This window comes from Adiantum capillus-veneris, chromosome 16, assembly GCF_014529385.1.
Source record: "Adiantum capillus-veneris isolate H3 chromosome 16, ASM1452938v2, whole genome shotgun sequence".
Lineage (NCBI taxonomy): Eukaryota > Viridiplantae > Streptophyta > Polypodiopsida > Polypodiales > Pteridaceae > Adiantum > Adiantum capillus-veneris.
Window position 1 is genome coordinate 76,673,913 of NC_140946.1, and position 6,110 is coordinate 76,680,022.

Below are 6,110 nucleotides of genomic sequence, written 5' to 3' on the forward strand. Positions count from 1 at the left end.
GTTTGTAGGGAGACATTGTAGCAACGGCCTAATCGCAACCCACATAAGATTATCAATCCGTGGATCGGCAAACCGGCTAGCGTTTGGAGGCATGAGCATCATAGGATGCATTCAAATAGAGGATTCAAGGGATCCTTCTACCCATTATAGAGAGAGACCATGGAAGGGGCTTCCTCTAATTGACCACACATTCCTACTTACTAATCACTTTGCACACAATCATGTGACTGAAAGTAACCTGTTACATCAATCACCCTAACCACAACTACACAAGCATGCAATTCACATACCTACTCCACATTAGTGTGTCCATTCCGGTCCATCCCCTCAATGCAACTACGTACGCACACACACAAATCACACATGCTAGAAAGAGAGAAAGACAAGGAAGGCACAACACACACACCATGTCCATTGGTGTGGATAGAAGAGATGAAATAAAAAATAAATTAGACATCTAACATCACATTAATACAATCTCACTTCACACAATTAAAACAAATAAGACTAATAAGAAAGAAAGTGCAATTGAGTATTAGAAATCAAGAGCTACATGGACATGGAAAGCCCATGAGCCTCATGACCATCCACTCTACAAAGAAGAGAGCTTACACCAAGAATGAATTCTCATTTAGCATAGGGCTCTTTTATAGTTTTGGACTTCAATCCCTTCAACTATGGGATAAATTTGAGCTCTTTGGCCTAAATCTTATTCAATTTGGAACTCTTAAAATGTGCCCAAGGCCTTATACAATGAACAGAAAATATTGTGCACAACAGTACACCCTTAGCTTGGTGCATAATGGGTGTAGCATGTGTTAGCCACTGCTAACATTCCCCCGTCCTAAATTGGCGCACGTCCTCGTGTGTCGATGAAGCAAAGCACGATGACATGGTAGAAAGCACGTTGGGATGGGGGAAATGGGAACACACACAGTACATAAACTAGATGCCTCTCTATAGCCTAGCAGGTATCCGGCACCCCAAGCCACACAGAGTCACGTATACACGCACACCATCTGCCAACCTTCGCACCATGGACTCGCCTACAAGCAATCACGACTAGCCACAGTCACACATGAGCACTTAGCAATAAAACCACCAACAAACCATCATATCCCTACATCAATCGTCGAAGCATACAACTGCCCAATCGGTCAAAGCACTCACATAGGGAGGCGACACACGCCTCGACCACTCATACAAGTTTCCCGCACCATCTCTCTACCTCCCTCTTTGCACACACACACACACACACAACCCCGGAGCCACCGCTACCACGGGTATATGGCAAAAGATGAGACGTAGATGAAATCGATGGCTAACCCGACACAAAACTCAAATCAACTATGTATCACATCAACACAATCCCAATACAAGGATGACGACTCTCGATTGTGTGCTTTGGTGCAACCTGGTATCCTTCCTCGGTTATTGGCAACTCACAATGGCAGTCAATTCTTCTCTTTCATAGGCAGCCCCTTGGTGCTTGGTGCTACCTCCCCCTTCACAGAGTGCCAACCCCTCCTCATTGACGGGTCCCCCCTTCTTTCATATGCAGCCCGACTCCGATGGAGCATTTGAGTCGCCCCTCTTTACCTCCTGTGGCGCTATCTTGCAGCCCTGTTCTTACCTTATTAAAGGCGGCTCCTGGCAGCCCATGGGGAGCCCCACCTTTTTCTTGCAAGCCTCGTCCCTTGATCCCTGTACTCCCAAGCTTGGTCCTTCTCACAATGAACTACGGTGCTAGCCACTCCTGAAGGCCCTCATACCTGCAGCACCACGTTTTTTCTGCTCTCCAAGCCCCTTGAGGTTGCAGTCCCATTCGGCTCCCCTTGTAAACTGCACCACCCCTTATACTCCTCCTCCTGCAATAGTGCCCTCAAGCATACGCCAAGGCATCCTCCTGCAGCGCTTTCCAAAGGCCACCCCTAGCAGCCTCCCCTCATGCAACAACCAAGCCCTGGCGGCTTCCTTTTAGCCCTCTTGGCGGTCCTGCAACCCTCTGAGATGGCCAGCCCTTCGTCCTTGGCCTCATTTTTAACTGCCCGCCCACTCTGCTACTTTACCTTGTCACGTGCAATCCACAGTACATGCCATATCATCCGTTGAGGTGGCTGTCCTCAACACCTGCTCGGCTGCACACTAGCACCCCCTTGCAATGGAGCCCCTTGGCGGCCTTTCTGTCGGCCCCCCTTGGCCTCACCTCATGCATCACTACACCTGGCCCTCCTTGGCACTACCCCAAGGCCTGATGGCCTCACCTCATGCAGCTCCTTGCCCCATGCCTGTACCGTCCCCTCCTTCTACTCGCATGCAGCACTTGATGCTCCCTATGCCATCCACACACCAGGCCCAGTTCTCCCCTACATGCAGCCCTACATGGGCTCCTCCATGCACTCAAACACTTGGCGCTCCTTTCCCATACCTGCAGCGCTGCCTCTTCTTTCCTGCAGCTCGTTTTCTTTTTTTCCTTTTATTGATAGCTTTAAAAAACCTTGGGTTTGGCCCCCTTTCACACGGTCCCCACTGCCGACCATATTCTACCAGCACCTATGGCAGGGCCTCAATGTCACTGACCAAAAAAGTTCACGTAACTCCCCTTCACTTGCTGATAAAATGCCATGTCGATTTGAATAGTGCTTCCATTGAGAAGGCAGCACGGCTGCAAACCAAACATCCAAAAAATTAAGCCACCATAATTATGGTCGTGCTGACAATGGTCTTCAAGCACAAGGTAGCTTTGGTGTACATATCACGGCAACACTTCGCAATGATTTCTCAAGCTTCAACACTTTGAAGCCTCCCAACCTGGCATAGCTTCCGAACGGCCTTTGACCAACTCCGAGCCACATTTAGCACACACATCATGATCAAGCTTGTCGCTATCGGCGTTTGGCACCGACTCCACCGCGTCGACCTGTATCTGCATGATTCCATAGCGAGGCTATAGCCATTATTCTGGACCGACATAACTCAGATGTACCATCATTGCCCAACCCCTCATTAAGCATTTATGTTCAACCATAGCATTATTTAGATAAGATATCAGTGCATAAGAAGAAAATTGATAGATACTATGTACAGGAGCTAGATAAATAGCACTAGATAAATAGAGAGAGATTCACTGGCTGTAGCACCCACTTGGGTCAAATGGAAAGCCGTAGGCTTCCCCAAGCATAGTGTAAATGCCACCTGGAGCAAAGATATAGCATTGTTTATCATCATCTGTATGTAAAACATAGGCAAGTATTCCCTGCTTTGCACTTGTAAACCTGTAAGCCATCCATGTATATAGCTCTTGACAGCACAACCCTTCAAAAAACTGCAAGCATGAGCCATCTGCATGCCGAACACAAGCCTGCACACCTTGCAAAGCCTTTGCATCATCTGTTTCCCAGCCATTAGCTAGAGAGCTCTCCACAACATCATTATCTTTAAGCAAGGCAACCTGTAGCAATCGGCATAACGCCACCTGCAAAACAATCTTCAGCAGCACATCCATGAACAACATGGCACCAACCTGTGGCGACTGATCATCCAAAGCAGGTACTGGCATATCTTCACCTGTAGACTCTTCACACAACACTAGAAAAGGCAGCAAGCCTTGCATACCTTGTATTCTTGCCATAGCTTTAGCAACCAAAACCTGTGACTTGTCATCTACATCGACCATCGGCTCATCGAATCCCCAATCATCTTCATCAAGACATTCTTCTTCAGCCAACCTGGCCTGACCATCACAAGGCAAGAGAGAGGGTTGCCCAACGCCCTGTTCTTTGCAAACTCGCTCTTCACCTACAACGTGCTTTTCTTTGACCCAATTATCAACATACATAACATCATACATCTCATACCTTGAGAAAGCAGACTCCGTTTTCCATGTGTTGTCCGTATCCAAGGCACTGCTATAGCGAACACACCTCGGCTTTCTCCACAAAACTCACCCTTTGGCACTTCATCTATCTTCTCAACTGCTTGATTTTCGGATTTCACTTGGTCAAGCACATCAAGCGGTACTTGGTAGACTCCTCTGTGTAGCTGCTGAGGCCTCATAGTCCCACACGGTATCGTCTCTACTCTATCATCACACCTATCCGCTGCTACCACATGTGCATCAACAAAGAGTCGGATTACTTGAAGTTCTTCCCTAGCAATTGGCCTTGGCACCAATGGACTCGCCAGCACCTGCTTTGCCTGTTGCTTCTTCAAAAGCTTCTTCATCCTGCTCTATGCATAGGCTACTGCCTCCTCGTACGTGCATGATCCATCTATCTCGACTTTATCCCGCACTTTTACATGCAAGCAGTCCACAAACTTGGTCATCTTCAAAAAATATTCATTCTCTACAGCAGTTACCTTAACCAACTTCCTCCATATGGCCTCGAACTCCCACAAATGCTCTCAAATCACCGTCAAGGCTTTGCTTTAGGTTGTCCATCATCTGCTTCACTTCACTCCAATACGTGTTGGCCACATATCGGCTTCGGAATGCCGCTTCCAATGTGTTCCAATCCAGCTTTTCTTCAGCCTGCAAGCCCTCTTACCATATCTTTGCTTTGCCACGAACTAGGAGTGGGAAAGATTGGGCCACTCCCTCTTCTCTTGACAAGCCACTCTCCAACATAAATAGGCCATAGTCCTGTATCCACACCTCAGCATCTTCAGCACCTCCAAAAGTAGGAAAACCCGACCATGCCATTTTTGTTAGACCTTGCTCTTCAAACCGTGACACCGTCTTCGACTTCACCAAGGAGCAATCAGTATGTCCTCCATGGGGTACCACTGATGGGATGGGGAAAATGGGAACACACACAGTACATAAACTAGATGCCTCTCTATAGCCCAGTAGTTATTTAGCACCCCAAGCCACACAGAATCACGTACACATGCACACCATCTGCTAACCTTCGCACCATGGACTCGCCTACAAGCAATCCCAACTACCCACAGTCACACATGAGCACTTCAACAAGAAACCCACCAACAAACCATCATATCCCTACATCAATTGATGCATATAACTCCCCAATCGGTAAACGTACTCACACAGGGAGGCGACCTACGCCTCGACCACTCATACAAGTTGCCCGCACAATCTCTCTACTCCCTCTTTGCACACACACACACACACTGCCCCGGAGCCACCGCTACCGCGGGTATATGGCAAAAGATGAGACACAGATGAAATCGATGGCTAACTTGACACAAAACTCAAACCAACTATGTATCACATCAACACAATCCCAATACAAGGATGACGATTGTCAATTGCGTGCTTTGGTGCAACCTAGTATCCTTCCTCGGTTATTAGCAACTCACACTGACGGTCAGTTCTTCTGTTTCATAGGCAGCCCCTTGATGCTTGGCGTGACCTCCCCCTTCACAAAGTACCAACCTCTCTTCCCCCCTTCTTTCATATGCAGCCCAACTCCGATGGAGCATTTGAGTCGCCCCTCTTCACCTCCTGTGGCGCTGTCTTGTAGCCCTGTTCTCACCTTGTTGAAGGCGGCTCCTGGCAGCCCATGGCGAGCCCCACCTTTTGCTTGCAAGCCTTAGCCCTTGGATCCCTGTACTCCCAAGCTTGGTCCTGCTCACGACCAGCTAGCTCTCTAGCGGCCTCCTTCATACACGAGCTGGCGGTGCTGGCCACTCCTGAAGGCCCTCCTACCTGCAGCACCTTGTTTTTCTGCTCTCCAAGCCCCTTGAGGTTGCAACCCCCTCCGGCTCCCCTTGTAAACCGCGCCACCCCTTATACTCCTCCTCCTGCAATATTACCCTCAAGCATACGCCAAGGCCTCCTACAGCACTTTCCAAAGGCCACCCCTAGCAGCCTCCCCTCATGCAACATCCAAGCCCTGGCGGCTTCCTTTTAGCTCTCTTGGCGGTCCTGCAACCCTCTGAGATGGCCAGCCCTTCGTCCTTGGCCTCGTTTTTAACTACCCACCCACTTTGCGACTTTACCTTGTCACGTGCAATCCAGAGTACATGCCATATCCTCAAACCAAAACATCCAAAAAACTAAGCCACCATAATTATGGTCATGCCTCACAATGGTCTTCAAGCACAAGGTAGCTTTGGCGTACATATCACAGCAACACTTCGCGACG

The 6,110-nt window shown here is 48.7% G+C and overlaps 1 pseudogene; it reads right to left on the reverse strand.

The window, feature by feature from the left end:
* Positions 1-1,100: 1,100 nt before the first annotated feature.
* On the reverse strand, positions 1,101-5,765 carry LOC147439303 (uncharacterized; annotated as a pseudogene).
* Between the last annotated feature and the right edge of the window lie 345 nt (positions 5,766-6,110).